Below are 26,957 nucleotides of genomic sequence, written 5' to 3' on the forward strand. Positions count from 1 at the left end.
ATGCTCCTTGAAACCTCCCTGCTTAGTAAACACAGACTCGTTAGTCTCAGTAGCCTCATATTGACCTATTCTACTTACTGTAACATTCTCATTTTACTATGTATAATTGTGGAGCTTTTCTCCTTGTACCTCTGCTGAAAAAGGGCAATAGCTCAGTCAGGCTACTCTGGTCAACAAATGCCAAAGAAATAAAATTTACAGAACATAGGCTTCCTTGCTCACATTTTTAGGACATGCATACACATATGGGTTCTTTGATTCACCTTCCTGATTGTATTAAATTAAATTCTATGTATAATACAGCACCACTTGTTAGAGTGTGTTATAAATTTGTAGTTTTGCATGTTTTTCCAGTAAGCAATGAAACAAAATGTATGATACAATAATGAAAAAATTGGTTAAGATCCTTCTGTAAGGTAACTGTGTGTCTGATTTATCGTCAGGTTGCTTTTAACAATTGTTATTTATTTTTGAGGAACAGCGTATGTTCATCACAGTTTATGGTCTGCATTTATTCAATTAACACATTTTTGGCAATGATTCTCTTGGATTGCTTATGTACTGGTCACTGTTTCTCCATTTTACAAAAGTGCTTGTTTCTTTAAATCATCAATTACACTGCAAGTAAACATAACCTTTGATTTTCTTTCAAATACTTGGCTTTAGGACTAACTTATAAAAACATGTTTCAGTTCCTCTATTTCCTCTCAGACTAAATGTCAGGGTACTTACATATTATCGCAATCAGATTTCGAACAGGACAAACAGCTGTATGGCTCGGAAAAGAGCCATTTCTCCTGTTCGAAATGTGGTTGGGATAATACGTAAGTACCAAAAAAGTTACCTAACTGCAGATTGGGAGGTGAAGTGTCACTAGTTCTATGTGAGTGTGTGCACAAACATACTCTCACAAAAACACAATCTTATTTCTCCATTATACACACACTCATATATCTCTATACGTATATGAAAGATGTCTGCTACACACATGTACTTTGCAACAGGGGGCTTTTGAGTTGTATCTAACCCTGAACATTCAATTACATGACAGGCCTGGGCTTATAAAATGAGCCATAAAGCTCTTTCCTACTGTCAGTTTAAGATTTTATGCATTTTATCACATTTCTGATAAGAGCTGCATTCAAAGCATAACTTGTCATGATCATTCTGTAGTGGTTTATCAAGGTACAGCACTCATATTACCCAGACTGCACCACTGACAAGTGACAGTGCTTGTCTGAAGTGGGAGGAGCAGGACATGGAAGAGGATATCCTGCTCTCTAATCTAGTCTCAGCAGTCATGACTTGTTCTCAGGTTGTCTGCCTTGTTTGATTTATCACTATGCTGTTATCCTAGATAATAAAAACAGCTGGAGATTGTTACTATTTTTATAGAAAAAAGGCACTTTCTTTGCATCTAGTGATAGTCACATTTTTATTTTTCTTTCATTTTTTTTACAGAATAATGTACTGCCTTTAATTTTGGTCTTTTTCATGACCACATGCATTTGAAATGTATATGTATGTTTTCTCATCTCAAGCTGTCAAGTTTTAACTTTGTTCTGCAGACAGTTTTCCCTAACAAAATCCTTTTTCAAATGAGGCTTTTACGATGACAAGTTAATTTTAGTAGTGATGAAGGTGTGGCAGTTATACAGCATATAAGACAGCACCTAAATCAGGTCTAGCAGCTTCTGTTAAAGTTAAACTTGAAACTTGCCAGATTGTATGTTAATGATTACATCATAATGTTCAAGCTGCTTTTACCTAGCTGTGCTGAGAAACTGTTTCAAAGGCTTAAAGGCATTTGTCTTGGGATTCCTTGGAGTTTCTCTATGCAAGTTTGCTCATTTTGAAAAATGATTTCCTAGGCTGAAAATGTGGTATAAAATGAATTAAAGACATGCATAAAAAGCATTTCAGATGTATGTCAGTCGATAAACATTTTGTCAAGTGTATTGATGAAAATTCATTTGTAGCAACTATAAGTGCTATGCGATTTCTTGTTTAACAATGTTTTTATCATCATATCAAAGACTAATATATACTATATGCAAATAATGTAAAAGAGAGCAGTTATGCTCTTTCCAGAGAACATTCCCACTCAACCAGATTTGTTTGAGTTAGCTTATATTTCATATTAACAATGGAATTTCCTGTCAGCTTTATGGATTACAGAGATTAAGATAAGCGATAAAAGAGTATATTTCTTTGTGAGGGTTTATTTGTGTATCCTAATATACTGCAATGTTGCATTAAGTTCATTGACAGTACTATGGAAAACATGATCAACAATTGTTCTCTAGTGCATTTGTTTTCACTTCAAGAAATGTATTTCAAGTGACACAGAAGGGAGCAAGTCATCCATTTTTATCTTGTAGTTCACTGTCAATAGGTGAGGCCAGCCTCCAAGGAAGGTATGATCCTGTTTTTTTGGAAGACGCAAGCAAGTCTGAAAATAATGTCAAAAATATTAAGTATCTGGTATGTTTTTTTATAGGGATAATGAGAAATATACAGGATAACAGACAATATGCATATATGACTGTAAATCAATAGAAATTGAGTAGTGTACAAAGGCAACTCTTGGATATTTCAAATGTGTGTTGTCTGTGAGATAAGGGGGGGTTGATCTGTTGAGTATAGGGAGGCACAAATTCATTTCATGGTATGTAAAGGAGGCTGAAGGAGTTTTGTAGTTTGAGGAAGATTCATAGATTCTGAAAACCTGTGTTGTAGATAAACAAAAAGCAACTAGTCGATGGATAGCATCATGTGAGCTGTTGCATGAAAACTGGTTTTGCTTTGCAACTGATTAAGTAGGATCAGGATGGTCAATGGACATAATTAGTGACCTGTTATGTATTGCCTTATGCTAGTTCATTGAAAAATGCATGGCTCCCTATTGAAATGTCGACACTGAAAATGTTGAGTGCCAACAAGCCAAAAAAAGACCGAAAATACAGGACAGGAGTGAATTTCAAAAATCGCTCTTCTCCTTTAAACTTCTTTTTGCAAGCCCCCCCCCCCCCCCATACCCACCAAACTCATATAAACCAACTCCAAGATCACCACACTTCAGGAAAAAAGGAAAAAAGGGAATATTTTGAGAAATGGTATCTCAGACTTGGTATATGCCAAGCCTGAAATGTTGGCCATTCAGTCTCCATATTTAGGGACTCTCTTGGTCCCATCATTTCAAATGGTTGCTAAAATGCACAGAAATTGGCAACATGCAATGTAGAGGCCACATCTATGTTACTCTAGGCTGCACTGTACAGCAGGCAAGCAGCTGGTGATCTGGTGCTCAATATGTATGAAAATGAGCTGTTGAACTCAGACACTTATAATATGCATAAAAAGAGGTGACTAAGGCTAGAACTGTGAGCTCCATAGCCAAAGAGTATACTTCTAACTACTTTCCTTTCAGAAGCTTGCAACTTGTGTCTGTATTAGCCCCGCTCCGCTCGCCCTCGCTATGCTCGGTCTCGCTCCGCTCCCCTCCCTGCCCCCAAATACCACCCACCCCCAGTACCTCTAAATTTATACCACTCTAGCCACTCCCCTTATTTCAACTACCAATCTCTGCTTCCCACATCACCAAACCTCCTGGCTTTTCAATACAATCTTACTCGGGCACCATCCTATAAGCTCTGTAAGCTTAATTTAACCCTGAATACTCACAATCACCAAACAAATAATGGAAACAAACAAAAATAACATGCTAATTACCCTACTCCCAATACTATTCCTAGTACATCACCTCACTGCTTATGAGCATATTGACCTACTGCAAAACCAACACCCAAAAGCTCAAACATCCACTCATGATGTTTTACTCAAGCTTAAACACCTACCCATCCTCCACTCACCAAGTATAGTGTCTCACACAAACTACCACCCACACAAAATCACAACATGTAAACCCAAAGACAAAGACTATATAAAACTAATTAACAAGCTCCTAAAACTAAGAATATCCTATCACCAAAACCTTACAATACATGGGGACATTCATCCCAACCCTGGCCCATATACACTCAAAAACTCACACTCCACTACCACATATACTCCCACTAACTCCCTTCTAGCATTTCATCTAAATATCAGAAGTATTAATAATAAAATCCCCAACCTTCATGCCCTCTTAGCAACTCACTCACCGGATATTATGTGTCTTACAGAAACATGGCTTAAACCTACTACTACTGATAATGAAATAACACCACCAGGCTATAATATTCATCAACTTGACCGTACCACAAAGAAAGGTGGTGGGATAGCAATTCTGTATAAAAATACACTAACTGTTCATAGAGATTCAGTAAACCCACCTCAATTCAATAATGCAGAACTTCTTATAACCAAACTACAAACTAGCTACAATAAATACGTGAACATCATCTGTGCTTATATACCACCAGGTAACAATATTACTACCCTAGAAGAAATCCTTTACTGGCTAAATACTACCTACCCCCAAGAAACCATAATCTTTGGTGACTTTAATATAGACTGGCACTCATGCTCAACCATGCCCCCCACCACACCTATAAACCTATTTGGATATAAGCAGACCATTACCTCCCCCACCAGGATCCACAAACCAACCAGTAGGGAAAGTATCCTAGACTGGATATTAGTCAATAACCAAGCCCAACAATACACAACCGGTACTCTCCCTGATGACCTCAGTGATCATCATCTGACCTATATCATTAAACACAAGGCAGGGACCCCCCACCAAATCAAATACATAACACGCAGAAATAAAAAGAATTTTAACCCTGCAACTTTCTTAAATGAACTAAAGGCAGTTGACTGGTCCAAACTAAAAAATCTACCATTAGAAGAGGCCATAGCATATTTCAACAACAACTTCATTAGCATCCTTGACTACCATGCTCCAGTACGTACGTTAAAATGAAATCTAACCCAGCACTATGGCTAACCAGGGAGACCAAGTCAAAAATCAAAATAAGAAACAAAGCCTGGGCCTGCTGGCGCTCAACTAAAACCCCACTTGACCACTTAAAATACCGGCAACTCAGAAATGAAACAAAAAAATCAATTATACTAGATAAAAAAAGCTACTACCAGAACTTACTAAACAAACATCATAATCACCCTCAAAAATTCTGGGCAAGCATAAATCAGATCCTCCATCCAGGACAGTCTACCACGCCAACCCCTGCCAACCTCACTAACAGATCCACAGAGTGCATAGCCGATGCCTTTAATAGCTATTTCACTGAAACCATGCAGTCGCTAGCAAATCAACTGACTCCACTAAATTCCAACACCAGTTCCAACCCCACTAGTAACCATCCCCAATTTAGTTTCCAGCCAATCTCCACTACCTATATTAAGACATTGTTATCAAAACTAAAACCTACTACCCTCTCTGCTGACCTCCTCCCTGCAGAGTACTTACAAATATCTGCTGAAGCCATTGCTTACCCTATAGCTATACTAATCAATAGAACATTGTCCGAGGGTACTATCCCCCACCTATGGAAGATATCCCATGTCATCCCGCTTCATAAAGGTGGAAACTCCACAGAATTATCCAACTATAGACCAATTGCCATTCTTTCCCCATTAGCCAAAATAATGGAAAAATGTGTTCATAAGCAACTAATGCAATACCTAATACAAAACAACTTACCATCTAACTCCCAACATGGTTTCAGGCCACATCACAGTACCACATCTGCCCTCATTGACTTTACAAATGCCATAAACCAAAATAGGAATGATAACAAAATATCCTCTGCCCTCTTTCTTGACCTGTCAAAGCCTTTGACATGGTCAACCATGAACTCCTCATTCTCTCACTCAAATCTATGTCCCTCAATAGGCACACAATCCAGTGGTTCCAATCATACCTAACTGGCAGACAACAGGCAGTTGTATGGCAGAACAAGTTATCCAACCAGCTACCACTCACCCTTGGTGTCCCTCAGGGCTCTATACTGGGACCACTACTTTTTCTGTCTTCATCAATAACCTCCACACAGCTATTCCTAAGGCTACCTGCATCCAATATGCAGATGATTCCACTCTCATCTGCTCAGCCACCTCTCCAACAGACCTACAAAACGCAACCCAAAATACATTAAGCACTATTGAAAACTGGCTCACTAACCAATGTCTGTTACTGAACCCCAACAAAACCAAACTCCTACTCTTTACTCCCACTAATAGAACCACCCCTTTCTCATTCACTATTACTTCCAACAATGGTACCACCATCTCCCCAGATACCCACACTAAACTTCTAGGAGTCATTATAGATAATAAGCTCAAATTCGACCTACAGGTCAACAAGACCATTCAGACCATCAATAAAAAACTCGGGTCAATGTACAGAAACAAAGCATTCTTAACCCCACAGGCTAGAATAGCAATTGCCAGGTCACAACTACTCTCTACTCTTACTTATGCCTCCCCCATTCTCTCAAACCTAAATAAATCAGAACTGAATAAGCTCTCACACAGTTATAAAAACAATACCGGCTAGCTGGATTTGGTAATAAAGGTTCCACAGATCCTCTGTTGTTGATCACATCTGTTTATTTCACGACAACACTACACACAGGTCTACAAGCACGAAATAACATCACCATAAAACAAAAAAACACACGTTAAGCGCTTTCATCTGCTTAAGGCAGACTTCATCAGAACGATTCTTATGTGCATATCTTCGGTATTTAAACTTTTTTTGGCGCCAAAAAGCAATTTCCACTTCATAGGATTTAAAGGCATACTTGCTTAAATTGCATTATCTCATTTTTTTAAAAAAGTACTAATACTGGGAATTCATTACTTCTCATATTATTGTAAGTTATTAAATAAATAACTTTTCTAAAACTCCTATATAATTAATTTCTTAAAACTTTATAAAATAAATAATAATCTAATAAATAATCTAATAAATAATCCCCTTATAAATATTGTACATATGATAATAATTTATGATAAAATTCAATAATAATAATAATACGATACTAACTGTGTATACATGTAATACATTTTGATATAAAATTATTATAAAAAGTTATAAACATATTATTAAAATCTTGTTATAAAAATGCAATAATTCTATACCACAATGAAGATGTTGTGGTGGATATTAAGGCATAACTTATGTACACTACTACACTTTATATATCTATCTATCCATGAATCACATTTTTAAAAAAGGCTTAATGCTAATGAAATCATTCAATCCAGGTTTTCTTGTTGCATCTGTGAGCATTTGCCACCAACTTTCTTTACACGCTAAATTATTTTTCCAATCTCCTCCTCTAGGATTCAAAATTTCCTGATCTATAATGGAAAATGCAAAGGTATGCGTGTCCCCTGCCTCATTGATGTGTCTATATAATGCATTTTTCTCATCTTTGTTTTTGATTCTGTAATAATGTTCATATATCCGTTTATTTAACTTTCTTTCTGTCTTCCCTATGTAAAAAGCTGGACAGGATTTACATAGGGCAATATATACCACCTGCTTGGTGTGACAACATCCTCCTTTACTCTTGATCTTATTATAATTCACATTTTTTAAAATTATCTGTGATGTTGTGTGAATGTATTGACATTGGGAGCAGTTTCCACATTTTCTGGTGTGTGTATCTAAGTTCTTTTTCCTTATTACTTTACTTCCTGTTTGCTCCAATAATTTCTTGATATTAGGAGCTGTTCTATATACTATAGTAGGCTTCTTTCCTAACTTTTCTCTGATGCCTTCATTTACGGTGAGTATCTCCCAATGTCTTTCAACAATTTCTTTAATATAATTCACATAAGGAGTATATGTGAGCACGCATACTCTTCCTTCTTTATAAATCTTATTTACATCCTTTTCTATTGAAACTTCTGATCTTCCTAGAAGTGGGATGTATTTACGATTCCATTCAGAACTCACATATTTGATAGTATCATTTAACATCACTGTCGGATACCCTCTATCCCTAAAAAGTGTATATATATTATTCATCTCACTTTCCAAATCCTTACTAGTTGATGACATTCTTGCTCCTCTTATGCACTGTCCTTTCACAATGTTTTTAAAAACATACCTCGGATGATTGCTACTATAGTAGATATAGTCATTTGAAAATGTTGTTTTTCTATGCACTTTGGATGCGTATCCATCATCTATCTTATAAATATATGTATCCAAAAACGCGATGCCATTTTCACTTATACTATGTGTAAATTTTAAAAATTCTGTCGTGGTGTTTATGTAATCTATAAAATTTTGTATATCTACCATATCTCCCTTCCATAAAATAAAAATATCATCTAAAAACCTGGCATAAAACATTATGTTATTCTTATATATGCTATTCATGACATACATATTCTCCCATTCTAACATTACTAGGTTCGCAAATATGGGTGCACATGATGCACCCATAGCCACTCCTTTTTTCTGTCTATATATCTCACCTTCGAATAATATATAATTGTAGTCTAAAGTTATTGACATCATATCCATAACAGTTAATATTTTGTCCCAAGGTAACTCTGAATATGTTCTCAAGCTATTACAGAAAAATTCTAGTCCTTCTTCCTTGGGTATACTAGAAAATAAGTCACAGACATCTATCGTCACAAAAAAATACTCATTGTTACATATCTGAGGGGTCAATTTTCTTAAAAAATCCCAGGAATCAATTATCAAGTGTGGTATGTTTTTATAAATATTTTTCACCCATTTGTCTATATATATATGAACGGATATATGAACATTATTACAGAATCAAAAACAAAGATGAGAAAAATGCATTATATAGACACATCAATGAGGCAGGGGACACGCATACCTTTGCATTTTCCATTATAGATCAGGAAATTTTGAATCCTAGAGGAGGAGATTGGAAAAATAATTTAGCGTGTAAAGAAAGTTGGTGGCAAATGCTCACAGATGCAACAAGAAAACCTGGATTGAATGATTTCATTAGCATTAAGCCTTTTTTAAAAATGTGATTCATGGATAGATAGATATATAAAGTGTAGTAGTGTACATAAGTTATGCCTTAATATCCACCACAACATCTTCATTGTGGTATAGAATTATTGCATTTTTATAACAAGATTTTAATAATATGTTTATAACTTTTTATAATAATTTTATATCAAAATGTATTACATGTATACACAGTTAGTATCGTATTATTATTATTATTGAATTTTATCATAAATTATTATCATATGTACAATATTTATAAGGGGATTATTTATTAGATTATTTATTAGATTATTATTTATTTTATAAAGTTTTAAGAAATTAATTATATAGGAGTTTTAGAAAAGTTATTTATTTAATAACTTACAATAATATGAGAAGTAATGAATTCCCAGTATTAGTACTTTTTTAAAAAAATGAGATAATGCAATTTAAGCAAGTATGCCTTTAAATCCTATGAAGTGGAAATTGCTTTTTGGCGCCAAAAAAAGTTTAAATACCGAAGATATGCACATAAGAATCGTTCTGATGAAGTCTGCCTTAAGCAGATGAAAGCGCTTAACGTGTGTTTTTTTGTTTTATGGTGATGTTATTTCGTGCTTGTAGACCTGTGTGTAGTGTTGTCGTGAAATAAACAGATGTGATCAACAACAGAGGATCTGTGGAACCTTTATTACCAAATCCAGCTAGCCGGTATTGTTTTTATACAGTTTCTACTCACACAACTACGCTTTCCTTCTCACACAGTTATAACCATATTGCCAGATTCGCAACTAACTCCACCTACAAAACACATCACTGCTAGAACCTGAAACAACTATGTTGGCTTGAACTCCCCAACTTAATTACACTAAATCAACTCTTAGTTGCCCACAAAGTTCTTTACCATCCTGAAAATACCCCCTCACTCTCTAATATAATAAAACCATACAACAACCTGGGATCACTAAGATCGGCCGACAAATTAATGGTCCATACTTACAAAGCCAACAATTCTGCAGGGGATTCTCTGTTTGCCAACTCTGTTGCCAAAACCTGGAAATCTCTACCAAATCATATCACCTTGCAATCCTCCTTAAACCTTTTCAAAAAAAGCATTACACAGCATCTTACAATCAACTGGCTTTGTCCATGCTCCTTCCCTGACTAAGCTGTATCATTGTTCACTCTAACTAACCAACTTGTTTTTCTAACACTTGCAGGCCTTTCTCTACAAGCATACTGTGCTGATTGTAACTGTTAATGTAACTGAGATTTTTGTAAACAAATGCTATGATACTATATATTTACTACTGTATAACTTTTTCAATGTAAATAATCTGTGTGTATATTCTTGTAGAAACTGATGTTATCATGTTGGAGCTTTTCTCCCCGGGCCTCCACTGAAAATGGACATATGTCCAGTTGGACTATCCCGGTAAACAAATGTAAAATAAAAATAAATAAAATGCACTTGCAGAGGTGCACTAACAGAATGCAGGCCATGTTAATGCAAAGTTGGCATTTTCCTTGCATTATTCCATAAATTACCTCAATAAAGTACTAAACAGGTCTATGAATTCTGCAATCAGTACACATCAGGGTGACATCATGCCACACACCATGCACAACGTGGTATTGCTGTTGTAATACAACAGCTACAAAGTTGTAACAGCATGTAAAAGTAGGCTGCACCGATAGCAAAACAACCCCAAAAAGGCATTCAACATGGCAGAACTGCACAGTCTATCCACGTGAGTCACAGTGAGTCACAGTAGGAAGCCCAAATGACATACAGGTATAGAGTAATACAAAGCAATGGGTAATGTGGTAAACACAGTTCAGAAGCCTTTTCAGTTATACCACCTACATTTGTGTATTAGGCTAGTGTCATTGGTTCCACTAGTGTATAGCTCTCTACTTGAAGCTATCTGGGTGCAGCACAGACACACACTTTGTGTGTGTGTGTGTGTGTGTGTGTGTATGTGTGTATGTGGGGGGGGGTGTAGCATGGTGACAAGTGGCAAAGCAGATGACAGCCATTTTTCATTTCCATCCAACCTAAAGAATGTCTTATGAGAGCAAACTATGATTTAGGGTTTTAGGATGGTTCAGCATGCATGTGCTCCCCTGTTAGGCAGTGTCTTCCTCAGGTAACTTTCAATCTGTCAGTGCAGGGTGTAGAATATTCCATGCCACATACCCTTTCTTCAATGCCCCATTTCTGCATCCGTACCAACCATGCACTATGTCAACTGCAGGATGTGGCATCTGTTTTGCTATGCAACCTCTAGATTTTACCCCCCCCCAAACTTTGACTTTTTCATACCAAATGTTTAGGCTATGTAGTTTCACCATTGTCTACTCTGTACCTTGATTCAGTGGAGAACTATGCTGAGTTCCAGACAACCGGATCATTTAATGGAAAGAGATAGCCTAGAGAATTCACTGACAAAGCAGGATTATATGTAAGATTCTAAGGTCCAGTTCCACAGATAAGCACTTGGTACTTTATGTGCATCTCTTAGGGAAAGTTTCTGAAGCTCCATTTGTAAATCGCAGTATATAGATCTTCCAGTGCATCCACCAAGAGTCACCCTCCTGGCCCTTGAAATTCCTTTCAGCGAGAGGCTAACATCTTTGCCATTTTAGGTTTCAAGCCTTCCTTTCAACCTCCAGTTTTCCTTAGGTGCCTCTCATTTAATAGCTGTTACCAAGTTTCATTATGATAATACTTAGTATATAAACAGCTTAGCTTCATACTTCAATAATACATTGTGCATATACAACAGTGTTGTTTACTAAAACAACCACTATGTGACAGTGAATCCCTCCTAGCATGCGACCTCCCAATTTTATACTGACTGGGATAAGTTACTGAACTGAAATAACCCATCTCCATTTATACACTTGTTGCCAGTCATATGTCTGATTGTAAAATGGAGTGGTTACAATGATAAATTCTATCTGCATAATTTGCTCTTTGTGACCATTGCTTGTACAACCACTATAGGAGTGTGTGATCAGCTACCTGAGTGAAGCTGCACCCAAATAAATTATATTGCGGGGGGGGGGGGTTAGTGACCACTTAATTTTGTGTCACTCTTCGTTCATCTGTGGCAGAGTCATCTCAGTCCCCTTTTGCTGATGTAGCAGAAGAGGTATTCCTAACCACCTGTTGCCGGAGACAGCACAGCCCCTAACCCTAATTCAGAAGCATCAGGGTTTACAATAAAGGAATTATCAAAGTTAGCGTGATGAAGACTGCTGATGAATATAAAATAGTTTTCAGTTGGATAAAAGTCTCATCTGTTGCTATGATCCAGCTTACTTGGATGGAGGCCTTATCTTTTATTAGAAGACAGGCTGTGACACCACACCACTGGACCAGTAATAAAGGAGCCTCAATCCTCACCATTAGCACCAGTGGGGGACATACATTGGGAGGATAACAGGTACACACACAATAAAGTGCAATTTCCTTTAAGAGCACACAGAGACCACAGTCAATCTGGGGCTGGTTTCTCTCTCTTTCTCTAGATGCCTAATAAGACTCCCCACTGGCACAGCTACAGAGTAGTGGTGTCAGGTGAGTGGCCAGGTTAAGAGCTTCAGCACCCTCTCTGTCCAAACAGTGCTTTATGTCCCTGCTCAAGCAGCTGACACACACACTCTTTGAGGTCTGATTTATGCACACACACCTGGGAAAGGCTGGCACAGGTTTACTAACTATGCCCCCTTCTGCCCAGACTATAAGGCAGTTATTACTGCCACTAGCCACCTCTTTATCAGATACTTTAAGGCCCTTAACAAAGGGTATCCAATTTTACTGTGTAACGTTACTATCAATACATATGGTAGTTTGTCCAAGAGCAAGGCTATTAGGAGTGGCCTACACAGTGTCACCCAATAAATATGCAAGTACACTTAAAGCTTAAATATGTCTAGACAAACTAGTCACAATGAAAGGTTTAAATATATATACAATAATAAATAATAGAAGATCAAGAAAATACTCAGTGTATATTTACATTGATATCAGAGTTCAAAATCACAGGAAATATTTAAAACAACATTGCAGGACAGTCTCAAATAAATAAAGAAAAATATCTGAGCTAAGCTTTGCTATATTCCTGACTATGTCTAAGAGAAATATACTATACCCTAGTACACTTAATTAAAGCAGCAAGGCAGATGTGGTGAATAGATCCACTAGCTGATGCTGTCAGGTCAAAGACAGAATACATAATGCAGAGTCTCTCTCAGAGAGGTCTTAAATTAATATCTCAAATATTACTGCTGGGATAGCTTACAGAATGACATCATTTCTTGTCATCTGACTCTATCCTGGGTAAAATCCCCACTGCTGAAAGCTAGTAGTATTTATCATCTACCTGTGAAAATACATATACAAGGGTTTTCCCTCAGATCTTTGCAAATCCCGGAAGTCATAAAACAATAAAACATTTTCAAGACAATACAAACTTCGCAGCACAAACATTGTGTCTATTGCTGCATTGAAACTGAAAGATAACATCTTTTTTATGGCCCAACCATAAAGTATTTTAATTTCAGATATTTTTCTGAAGTTCTTTAAGTTAACCTTCTGTATTCCAGCTTCCGTTGTTAAAATATATCATTTAAACAGTTACAATAGTGTTTGTACATTTCTGTTCTTTTCCAGTAGGGTACACTGTGGTTACAATTGTAAGCTCAGTACTTTACAAACCTTTTTCAAGACACACTTCTGTACCAGCAGTTTGATATACACATAAAATACAGTTCTAATACAGTTGTAACACAAGCATCTTACACAAATCATTTTGATATTCACCAATAATATATAATTATTTACATAATTCAATATAGCTGTGCTGGTAGTACCTGCTTTCGTGAAACAGGCTATGGCAGCAAATATGGTGCAAACTTTCTATAGGGCCTGCCAGCCCTAAGCATACTTTCAAATGATGTGTGGAACAGGGTATAGGCCTGTTCTTGATGATTCCTATTTTGCTTGTTTGTGGTCAAATTACAACCTCCCAATCAAATATCTAAAGGATCTGGTTTCTATTATTCAAAACTTGCTTTTGGTAAGTATGCAGCTGAATAGCTGATGTCAACATATTGATCTTTACCATGAAGCTCTGAAAAGTGTCAGGAGCTCTGTGAAGTTCAGAGGGTAAGACAGTACAGAGATCTTCAGGAGGTGAGAATGCTGTCTTCACCTACAACAAGGGCATGTCTGAGAAAGCTGTCAGCAGTGGGCAGCTGTAGTGAATTGGTGGAGTTCTAAACTGGTCAGTCAGAGCAACTGGTGTTCAATCAACTTGAAGGGGAGAGGGTGCTGCCATGGGACACTGGTGTTTTCAAACCCTTGGCCCCATGGGAATAACTTATGCCTCAGGCCAGCTATTGCTGAAGATATTTTGGAGCTGATTAAAATAAAAGTGGTTGAAATAGTGTTAATAACATTTGCCCTAGAGATTGCTTAGTGATACGAAACAAAAAACTTGCTTGAGAAGGCAGAAGTCTATTAGTGACCCTTATTTGGGATGGAGAGGAAGTGAACGGATGAATGTGTATTTCTAATGAATAAATTCTGGGTCATTACTATAACTCTCATTTAATTATTTTTTCTGTACTGCTACTGGTATTAAAATCAAACACACAATGATTATATGACTTTTCTTGCAAAGGAATGAAAGAAGACTGTAAATAGCATTTAAATCTGTAACATCCTAAACTGACAGCACATTTTCCATACAACAAACACCTTTAACAACTATTCTCCATCTCATGTTCAGAAATGTCAAACACTCTGGCAGAACTATTTTGAAATATGTGTGGCTAATATCAGAACTGCTTCAACAATACTGAAACTTGCAAATAATCATCTGAGTTTCCTACTATTATGCTTATGGGTAACAATTCACCTACAAAGGCACACCATGCAGAGCAAATTCCCTCACTAAGAAAGAATACATATTTTAAAATGTAACAGTTCTGCACATATTTTGACACACAGATTCATTTTAATTTCCATACATTTTGCTCATGTCTTTAAATACAGTTTGGAAGGCCAGTGTACATTCTTTTGCTTTGAGCAGTTTTATGCTTTTATCATAAACTTGCTGTTAAGGTGATGTATTACTACTCATCTGCTATGTTATTCATACTTGAAGCAGAGTAGCAAGAGGTGCATAATAAGTAAGAGTGTACTCAAAAACAAATTGAGCAACTTTTGTCAACTAGACTACACCAAATGTACATTTTTTCCCACCTGAAGAGATCCTTGGGAATCTCTATTATTCCCTTGGCAGTGAAGGCTGAATGGACCTGAAATCAATCAGTGTTTCCCTACACCGGTTTGAATGTTGCTCATTTGAAATCTTTGGGAAAGCATTCACCTGAATTACAAAGTAGCATTATCTAGAAATGTACTATTAAAGAGCATACCTTTCAACCTCTTACTGGAAGAAATGGACAAAGCCTGACAAAATCAGGGGACAAAGGCCCAAAAATAGGGACACATTTTAAATATCGCTCTTATAATCTTAGAAAGTTGCTAGATTAACAATGTGTTAACATACATTTTTCTGAAGGATTTGAGGTCTGAAACTCAAATTTATGTCATCATTTAGTGACTGCAATCCTCAGATCATCTCAGTGATTTTAAGAAAACCACAAATTGTATGAGAAATGAATGAAAAATATGAGATAAATACCTGAACGTTCTGCAGAAATCTGGACAGTTGAGAGTTATGTAAGAGTCATCACAATTAAAATAACTGCTGAAATTACAAATACACCAATGTTTTAAACTGCACAGGAAACTAAGTGAGGAAGAATGATGATACTAGTTAAGAACTACAGGCAACAGTTATCAGTTTCAAAAATCTGAAGACATACATCTGTTGGCAGAAACACAGTATATAAAATGAGTGCTAATATAAAGCTGAGGCTCATGTTTTAAGGAAAGATATTGGATCAATGGCACTTGATAAAAATATACTATAGGGATGTCAGTATTTATCCCAATTCTGAAATTATAACATCATATTTTCTTGAAACAAAGCTGCCCCATTAGTAACACATAAACCATAAATATAACAGGCCTTAAAATTGATTAGAATCTCTATCAATATCCCTAAAATGTCATTTAGACTACCTACTAAGTTAACAAAAGATACATATCATAAGATTCTGCAATCAAATGTGTTTTGAAGTGAACATATTTCCTTATATTTTAATCTACTCACATCTGTATAATCTATCATGTATAATATAGCTTAATTTTGTATTGTACTTGTACCTGTGAAATATTGTTTTTTATATATAATCTTTTACTGCATTTTCAAGGAGCTTTTCTCCCTGGGCCTCTGCTGAAAATGGACATATATCCAGCTGGACTAGCCCGGTCAACAAATGTAAAATAAATAAAAATAAAAATAAATTTAAAAGGCCCTTCATGAAAGGAGCTGGGAAGGACACTAAGAGAGAAGTGAGGAAATAATATATATTTACTATTTGTTTGAACGTTAAATTACTTGTGTGTTGGAACTGCTGGTCTCCGGTGCCTATGACACTTTTACCCCATTTTGCTGTTTAATATATATTTACTACACAGCCTAGAGAGAAAAGACATCACAAAAGTCACAAATTTACAACAATACTTAAATCTAAGTATATAACATTGCAAGGAACATATCTGAGTCATCATATGAAAATTACTGTAAATGTAATTACAATTTAAATGCACCATGAACTTCACATAAAGCAAAATTGTAAAGACAACAATAATGTAACTGAAAACAAAACAAAATAAATAAAACGAGTGACAGAACACTCTGTTTATAGTTTTGAACAATCAAGAATGAATTAATATTTAGAAATGTTAATAAGTTACTCTGTTTATGAATATTTATGATGTTTATCCAGCAATGCTGTATTTATGAGAGAATATCATCTTAATAGTTTAAATTGAAATGGTAACAAACATATAAGCAGGAATTTGAATAATAGGAGTATAAAAATTATGAAAATATCCTATAAACTTTAAAGCAATTATCCCCCCCGCACACTGATTTATTCTGTTTATTCATTTTAATGCAACATGCTGATGTACACTTGAAAAGGATGAACAAAATTGATTGTATCCAACCAAACACTATGAACAATTTCATGCATTTCGTTGAAACTTTTGATTCCTTGAAACAGGAATGGTCTTTCTTGTTCTGTCAGTTCCTGTTTCCTCTAAAGCAATAGGATTCTCCTTATCTTTACTGTTATGTAATGTCAAAATTAGCATACTTAAAAGAGGTTTGGGTGTAGGGGGTCTCCCCCTGCAAAAAACATAGTTTGTCTCATTGCCTGATTTGATGTCTTGGAAGATTCATATTTTTTATATTGAAATGGGTTTTGAGAAAACTGCCTTTCAGAGAACTAGTATAAACTTACTGTCAGACTTGATCAAAATTAATTTTCACGCTTTACTGCATTTTCTCAACCTTCAGAAAAAGTGGCAGATACTGTATGAAATGTGAACATTCTCAACTGATAAAAAAATATTAAGCATTATGCCCTTTAAGCAGAGTTCTTCATTAAGGACATAACTGCATACTATAGGGTTCAAGAACTCTGTAGATTTATGCAAATAAGTTTGCTTTCATTTCATTGGTATTGCTTGTGTCTTTAAATATAGATTGGAAGGCAGTGTGCATTATTTTGCTTGTGTAAAAAAGTAATTTACAATGTCTATTATAAAACTAGATGCAAAAGTATTTACTGATTGTCTGTTGTGTCATTCTCAGTAGAAACAGAGTTAGCAGTAGTTTCATAAGAAAAAAAATAATGTACTCAAAACAGGTTTGATAGCTTCTGTCTACTAAATTAGGCTGGAAACACCCTTTGTTAAGTATAGATATCTCTGAGAAAAAAATAGTATTGGTACAGCAGTGATGGCCGAGTGGTTAAGGTGTTGGACTTGAAATCCAATGGGGTCTCCCCGCGCAGGTTCGAACCCTGCTCACTTCGTATGTTTTTGTTCAGATAAAATGCTTGTGTGTAAAATACACAGCATCAGTATTTAAAGAAGTGCAATTATTATATACTCTTCCCTTGTGCAATAACTGCTGAAAATATGAATACATTATAAATAAGTTTCTGTGTCACACTAGTAAAAAGGTAAGTATGGTGATCCAAGAAATATATGAAACGTCTAGGTAGAATAAATGTTGTCAACACTAAGAGCTACCAAGCAAAGGATAAGCAGGTTACACAGATAAACATTCAGTAAATAAACTGGGAGAAAGACTCAGCTAAGGTAGAACCTTCACGGCATGATACCTTTCTTGTAGTTTTTACTCAAAAGTAAGAGCTAGAGTTTACCAATGTCAGTCTCAAAATACACGAAATGGGTGCTACCATAAAGGTGGGCAAAAATTCTTATATTTATAATGAAAGTTAAGGATTTATGGCATTTGACAGAAACCTATGAGCCTGATTTCAGTTTTCACAAATAACCCCTTAAATCCTGAAATTTTAAAGTTATATGTTTTCTTGTTGCAAACACCCCCCTCGCGTCATCTTTGTAGGAAACTACAACCACTGCATGCCCACCAAAAATATTATCAATTGCAGGATTACTATGCTGGAAGGCTAAGGGAAATCCTGCACTGTAGTAACCTACAGATGTTAATGAGTAAATAACTGACCCAAGACTGCTGCCATAATTTTAGTGGAGCCGCAAGATGCTGAAGGCTGGTGGGGTGGGAGTCCAGAGGGGCATGTAGTGACCTGAAAAGGGCATTTTTATCCTTTTTAAAGCTGTTTCCTATGATAAAAAGAGGCATAGACATGATATACATTGTATACACTGTCAACTGGAGTTGCATTTAGAACAGCTTTATAGAAATTTTATATCAAAATTCTAAATGAAGCCTTTCTTCAATCCATTTCAAGTGTGAATGGGACACACACTTTTATCTAAATGCATGGCCTTTGAATAAAACTGTTCAAATAAATAGCCTGTGTGCTAGAAATGTCGGTTATTACAGGCAAGGGAGATAGAAGGATTAACAGGCAGCATTAAAGACTGGCATCTGTTTAGTATCTGGATTTTGCAATACTAAGCTACACATCCGTGAACAACATCTCTAATTGTTGAAAAGCATGGCCTCTATAGTTTTAGTCTGTTACTGATGTAGTTCTGACAGCCTGTTGTCTTTATATTGTTAATTTGGATATAGTGAAGATAGCTTGGCTATTTCCAAATTCAGAATAAAAAGAGTACAGTGAGCTGCCAGGATTATAGTCTGGAACAGATGGAAACTACAGAGTCCATATTTCTGTTTGTTTGACAGTCTTTGTATGCTCAGAACAATAGATGATGTCTTCTGAGTCCGATTAATAGAAAACATTACACACACAGACATTATTGTATGTTGCTATCTTTTAATACTTCAGTCATGAAATATGAATTTATAGATTAGTACGAGGCTAATTGGCCTTGTGAGCCATTTTAAGCCTAGCCAATTATCCCTTGTGAGACTCAAACCCTACACCTTGTGTTTGTAAGGCAAACACCATAACTATTAGGCCACATCTTTGGTTATCAAAATAAGACAAGCTTTGGTTAATTAAACAATACAACTGCAAAAAAAACTATGACATCATCACAGTTCCACTTTAAAATACAGCAAGAGAAACTCCCATTATCAAAGTTCCATTTTATGTAATTTATAAAAGGGGTAATGACAGTTCCACTGCTGTGACCCCAGCAAAGCAATGGCAGCACTAATCTTTCAAAGCTGCTTGAGTATAGAAAAAAAAAACAATATCCTTATAATTGTTCACTGGTCCCCTCTAGGCTTTCAAATTACTGGCTAAAACTTTATCCCCTCCCATAAAGCCTTTTTAGACAATGCCAAATTGGTAAAACTACTGACACAGTAAAATCAACTCAACTGAACCTCAAGGTGTTACTGCTCAATGTCTGGAGCCTAAACAGAAAAAATATACTCCATCCAAGCACTGCTCAGCCTGGGGAATTCAGACATCTGTGCAGTTACAGAGACATGGTTTAAAGCCATACAGGGTACTCTGACATTGCAAGGTTTCAGTGCCTTCTGCACTTTTAGACCAGTAGATGTACAGACAGAGACTAAAACTGGAGCTGTATCAATAACATGCATACCTCTACATTGGTTAAACAGGATGATGCACTGGGGTTTCTCCATGTGCAGGTCACTACAGACAAAATCCTGTATAGTAGCTTATCAAGCTATAAGTCACCTGATATGTCCTACAAAGCTCATAGCGCATATTTAGACATACGGGAGACTCACCATCCAAAATAACACCTTATTCATGGAGGAACTGAATTACCCCACTATAGACTGGAAATCCTACATGGCCTGAAATCTGCAGGCACAGAGATTCCTGGTGTTTGTACATACAAACACACAGGACCAGTAAGTGAATAGACCCACTACAGATTCCAAAATACAGGGCCATGTACTCAGAAATATGGAAGAATGCTGCACTCTCCCCAGTGTCAGGGCCTTCCTGGTAAGATCCAATCATAAAATCTGTCTCCTTCAAAATCAAAATCAATTCAGTAATTCCAGTAACAGGAAGTATTCCAAGAAAATTTATTTTTTATTAAGTGATATTACCTCAAAATTCATTGCCCTTCCAATCTCAGAAACTCTGTACAACCATGCCAATGGCTGCATACAGGCTGCTTGTTGTACCTATCAGAAGTAAGCCCAAAACAAACTCCAAAACAAACAACCCTAGTGGGATCTCAAATTAAACAGGTTATACAAGAAAAGAAATAAAAATAATGGCTAACATCAGGAAGTGTAAATCTCATAAAGATAAGAAGTCTCTCATCACATTAAACAGGCATCTAAAAGGGCTAATTAAGTCCATCAAGTCCAATTTTGATCTGGCAGAACTATTTTGAAATATGTGTGGCTAATATCAGAACTGCTTCAACAAAACTGAAACTTGCAAATAATCATCTGAGTTTCCTACTATTATGCTTATGGGTAACAATTCACCTACAAAGGCACACCATGCAGAGCAAATTCCCTCACTAAGAAAGAATACATATTTTAAAATGTAACAGTTCTGCACATATTTTGACACACAGATTCATTTTAATTTCCATACATTTTGCTCATGTCTTTAAATACAGTTTGGAAGGCCAGTGTACATTCTTTTGCTTTGAGCAGTTTTATGCTTTTATCATAAACTTGCTGTTAAGGTGATGTATTACTACTCATCTGCTATGTTATTCATACTTGAAGCAGAGTAGCAAGAGGTGCATAATAAGTAAGAGTGTACTCAAAAACAAATTGAGCAACTTTTGTCAACTAGACTACACCAAATGTACATTTTTTTTCCCACCTGAAGAGATCCTTGGGAATCTCTATTATTCCCTTGGCAGTGAAGGCTGAATGGACCTGAAATCAATCAGTGTTTCCCTACACCGGTTTGAATGTTGCTCATTTGAAATCTTTGGGAAAGCATTCACCTGAATTACAAAGTAGCATTATCTAGAAATGTACTATTAAAGAGCATACCTTTCAACCTCTTACTGGAAGAAATGGACAAAGCCTGACAAAATCAGGGGACAAAGGCCCAAAAATAGGGACACATTTTAAATATCGCTCTTATAATCTTAGAAAGTTGCTAGATTAACAATGTGTTAACATACATTTTTCTGAAGGATTTGAGGTCTGAAACTCAAATTTATGTCATCATTTAGTGACTGCAATCCTCAGATCATCTCAGTGATTTTAAGAAAACCACAAATTGTATGAGAAATGAATGAAAAATATGAGATAAAAATCTGAACGTTCTGCAGAAATCTGGGCAGTTGAGAGTTATGTAAGAGTCATCACAATTAAAATAACTGCTGAAATTACAAATACACCAATGTTTTAAACTGCACAGGAAACTAAGTGAGGAAGAATGATGATACTAGTTAAGAACTACAGGCAACAGTTATCAGTTTCAAAAATCTGAAGACATACATCTGTTGGCAGAAAACACAGTATATAAAATGAGTGCTAATATAAAGCTGAGGCTCATGTTTTAAGGAAAGATATTGGATCAATGGCACTTGATAAAAATATACTATAGGGATGTCAGTATTTATCCCAATTCTGAAATTATAACATCATATTTTCTTGAAACAAAGCTGCCCCATTAGTAACACATAAACCATAAATATAACAGGCCTTAAAATTGATTAGAATCTCTATCAATATCCCTAAAATGTCATTTAGACTACCTACTAAGTTAACAAAAGATACATATCATAAGATTCTGCAATCAAATGTGTTTTGAAGTGAACATATTTCCTTATATTTTAATCTACTCACATCTGTATAATCTATCATGTATAATATAGCTTAATTTTGTATTGTACTTGCACCTGTGAAATATTGTTTTTTATATATAATCTTTTACTGCATTTTCAAGGAGCTTTTCTCCCCGGGCCTCTGCTGAAAATGGACATATATCCAGCTGGACTAGCCCGGTCAACAAATGTAAAATAAATAAAAATAAAAATAAATTTAAAAGGCCCTTCATGAAAGGAGCTGGGAAGGACACTAAGAGAGAAGTGAGGAAATAATATATATTTACTATTTGTTTGAACGTTAAATTACTTGTGTGTTGGAACTGCTGGTCTCCGGTGCCTATGACACTTTTACCACATTTTGCTGTTTAATATATATTTACTACACAGCCTAGAGAGAAAAGACATCACAAAAGTCACAAATTTACAACAATACTTAAATCTAAGTATATAACATTGCAAGGAACATATCTGAGTCATCATATGAAAATTACTGTAAATGTAATTACAATTTAAATGCACCATGAACTTCACATAAAGCAAAATTGTAAAGACAACAATAATGTAACTGAAAGCAAAACAAAATAAATAAAACGAGTGACAGAACACTCTGTTTATAGTTTTGAACAATCAAGAATGAATTAATATTTAGAAATGTTAATAAGTTACTCTGTTTATGAATATTTATGATGTTTATCCAGCAATGCTGTATTTATGAGAGAATATCATATTAATAGTTTAAAAAATTGAAATGGTAACAAACATATAAGCAGGAATTTGAATAATAGGAGTATAAAAATTATGAAAATATCCTATAAACTTTAAAGCAATTATCCCCCCGCACACTGATTTATTCTGTTTATTCATTTTAATGCAACATGCTGATGTACACCTGAAAAGTCTGAACAAAATTGATTGTATCCAACCAAACACTATGAACAATTTCATGCATTTCGTTGAAACTTTTGATTCCTTGAAACAGGAATGGTCTTTCTTGTTCTGTCAGTTCCTGTTTCCTCTAAAGCAATAGGATTCTCCTTATCTTTACTGTTATGTAATGTCAAAATTAGCATACTTAAAAGAGGTTTGGGTGTAGGGGGTCTCCCCCTGCAAAAAACATAGTTTGTCTCATTGCCTGATTTGATGTCTTGGAAGATTCATATTTTTTATATTGAAATGGGTTTTGAGAAAACTGCCTTTCAGAGAACCAGTATAAACTTACTGTCAGACTTGATCAAAATTAATTTACACGCTTTACTGCATTTTCTCAACCTTCAGAAAAAGTGGCAGATACTGTATGAAATGTGAACATTCTCAACTGATAAAAAAATATTAAGCATTATGCCCTTTAAGCAGAGTTCTTCATTAAGGACATAACTGCATACTATAGGGTTCAAGAACTCTGTAGATTTATGCAAATAGGTTTGCTTTCATTTCATTGGTATTGCTTGTGTCTTTAAATATAGATTGGAAGGCAGTGTGCATTATTTTGCTTGTGTAAAAAAGTAATTTACAATGTCTATTATAAAACTAGATGCAAAAGTATTTACTGATTGTCTGTTGTGTCATTCTCAGTAGAAACAGAGTTAGCAGTAGTTTCATAAGAAAAAAAATAATGTACTCAAAACAGGTTTGATAGCTTCTGTCTACTAAATTAGGCTGGAAACACCCTTTGTTAAGTATAGATATCTCTGAGAAAAAAATAGTATTGGTACAGCAGTGATGGCCGAGTGGTTAAGGCGTTGGACTTGAAATCCAATGGGGTCTCCCCGCGCAGGTTCGAACCCTGCTCACTGCGTATGTTTTTGTTCAGATAAAATGCTTGTGTGTAAAATACACAGCATCAGTATTTAAAGAAGTGCAATTATTATATACTCTTCCCTTGTGCAATAACTGCTGAAAATATGAATACATTATAAATAAGTTTCTGTGTCACACTAGTAAAAAGGTAAGTATGGTGATCCAAGAAATATATGAAACGTCTAGGTAGAATAAATGTTGTCAACACTAAGAGCTACCAAGCAAAGGATAAGCAGGTTACACAGATAAACATTCAGTAAATAAATTGGGAGAAAGACTCAGCTAAGGTAGAACCTTCACTGCATGATACCTTTCTTGTAGTTTTTACTCAAAAGTAAGAGCTAGAGTTTACCAATGTCAGTCTCAAAATACACGAAATGGGTGCTACCATAAAGGTGGGCAAAAATTCTTATATTTACAATGAAAGTTAAGGATTTATGGCATTTGACAGAAACCTATGAGCCTGATTTCAGTTTTCACAAATAACCCCTTAAATCCTGAAATTTTAAAGTTATATGTTTTCTTGTTGCAAACACCCCCCTCGCGTCATCTTTGTAGGAAACTACAACCACTGCATGCCCACCAAAAATATTATCAATTGCAGGATTACTATGCTGGAAGGCTAAGGGAAATCCTGCACTGTAGTAACCTACAGATGTTAATGAGTAAATAACTGACCCAAGACTACTGCCATAATTTTAGTGGAGCCGCAAGATGCTGAAGGCTGTTGGGGTGGGAGTCCAGAGGGGCATGTAGTGACCTGAAAAGGGCATTTTTATCCTTTTTAAAGCTGTTTCCTATGATAAAAAGAGGCATAGACATGATATACATTGTATACACTGTCAACTGGAGTTGCATTTAGAATAGCTTTATAGAAATTTTATATCAAAATTCTAAATGAAGCCTTTCTTCAATCCATTTCAAGTGTGAATGGGACACACACTTTTATCTAAATGCATGGCCTTTGAATAAAACTGTTCAAATAAATAGCCTGTGTGCTAGAAATGTCGGTTATTACAGCAAGGGAGATAGAAGGATTAACAGGCAGCATTAAAGACTGGCATCTGTTTAGTATCTGGATTTTGCAATACTAAGCTACACATCCGTGAACAACATCTCTAATTGTTGAAAAGCATGGCCTCTATAGTTTTAGTCTGTTACTGATGTAGTTCTGACAGCCTGTTGTCTTTATATTGTTAATTTGGATATAGTGAAGATAGCTTGGCTATTTCCAAATTCAGAATAAAAAGAGTACAGTGAGCTGCCAGGATTATAGTCTGGAACAGATGGAAACTACAGAGTCCATATTTCTGTTTGTTTGACAGTCTTTGTATGCTCAGAACAATAGATGATGTCTTCTGAGTCCGATTAATAGAAAACATTACACACATAGACATTATCGTATGTTGCTATCTTTTAATACTTCAGTCATGAAATATGAATTTATAGATTAGTACGAGGCTAATTGGCCTTGTGAGCCATTTTAAGCCTAGCCAATTATCCCTTGTGAGACTCAAACCCTACACCTTGTGTTTGTAAGGCAAACACCATAACTATTAGGCCACATCTTTGGTTATCAAAATAAGACAAGCTTTGGTTAATTAAACAATACAACTGCAAAAAAAACTATGACATCATCACAGTTCCACTTTAAAATACAGCAAGAGAAACTCCCATTATCAAAGTTCCATTTTATGTAATTTATAAAAGAGGTAATGACAGTTCCACTGCTGTGACCCCAGCAAAGCAATGGCAGCACTAATCTTTCAAAGCTGCTTGAGTGTAGAAAAAAACCCCAATATCCTTATAATTGTTCACTGGTCCCCTCTAGGCTTTCAAATTACTGGCTAAAACTTTATCCCCTCCCATAAAGCCTTTTTAGACAATGCCAAATTGGTAAAACTACTGACACAGTAAAATCAACTCAACTGAACCTCAAGGTGTTACTGCTCAATGTCTGGAGCCTAAACAGAAAAAATATACTCCATCCAAGCACTGCTCAGCCTGGGGAATTCAGACATCTGTGCAGTTACAGAGACATGGTTTAAAGCCATACAGGGTACTCTGACATTGCAAGGTTTCAGTGCCTTCTGCACTTTTAGACCAGTAGATGTACAGACAGAGACTAAAACTGGAGCTGTATCAATAACATGCATACCTCTGCATTGGTTAAACAGGATGATGCACTGGGGTTTCTCCATGTGCAGGTCACTACAGACAAAATCCTGTATAGTAGCTTATCAAGCTATAAGTCACCTGATATGTCCTACAAAGCTCATAGCGCATATTTAGACATACGGGAGACTCACCATCCAAAATAACACCTTATTCATGGAGGAACTGAATTACCCCACTATAGACTGGAAATCCTACATGGCCTGAAATCTGCAGGCACAGAGATTCCTGGTGTTTGTACATACAAACAAACAGGACCAGTAAGTGAATAGACCCACTACAGATTCCAAAATACAGGGCCATGTACTCAGAAATATGGAAGAATGCTGCACTCTCCCCAGTGTCAGGGCCTTCCTGGTAAGATCCAATCATAAAATCTGTCTCCTTCAAAATCAAAATCAATTCAGTAATTCCAGTAACAGGAAGTATTCCAAGAAAATTTATTTTTTATTAAGTGATATTACCTCAAAATTCATTGCCCTTCCAATCTCAGAAACTCTGTACAACCATGCCAATGGCTGCATACAGGCTGCTTGTTGTACCTATCAGAAGTAAGCCCAAAACAAACTCCAAAACAAACAACCCTAGTGGGATCTCAAATTAAACAGGTTATACAAGAAAAGAAATAAAAATAATGGCTAACATCAGGAA

The 26,957-nt window shown here is 35.8% G+C and overlaps 2 non-coding genes and 1 pseudogene across 2 annotated transcripts; all 3 read left to right on the top strand.

Annotated features, from left to right (window-relative positions):
• The window catches only part of LOC122788711, a 186,402-nt pseudogene that overhangs the window by 25,369 nt on the left and 134,076 nt on the right, over positions 1-26,957 (top strand).
• TRNAS-UGA lies at positions 17,911-17,992 on the top strand. The gene has a single exon. It is a non-coding gene; the product is annotated as a tRNA-Ser (tRNA).
• Positions 24,048-24,129, top strand: TRNAS-UGA. Its single transcript has one exon. It is a non-coding gene; the product is annotated as a tRNA-Ser (tRNA).

Source organism: Protopterus annectens, chromosome 14.part0 (assembly GCF_019279795.1).
Source record: "Protopterus annectens isolate FY-2018-M chromosome 14.part0, PAN1.0, whole genome shotgun sequence".
Taxonomy (NCBI): domain Eukaryota; kingdom Metazoa; phylum Chordata; order Ceratodontiformes; family Protopteridae; genus Protopterus; species Protopterus annectens.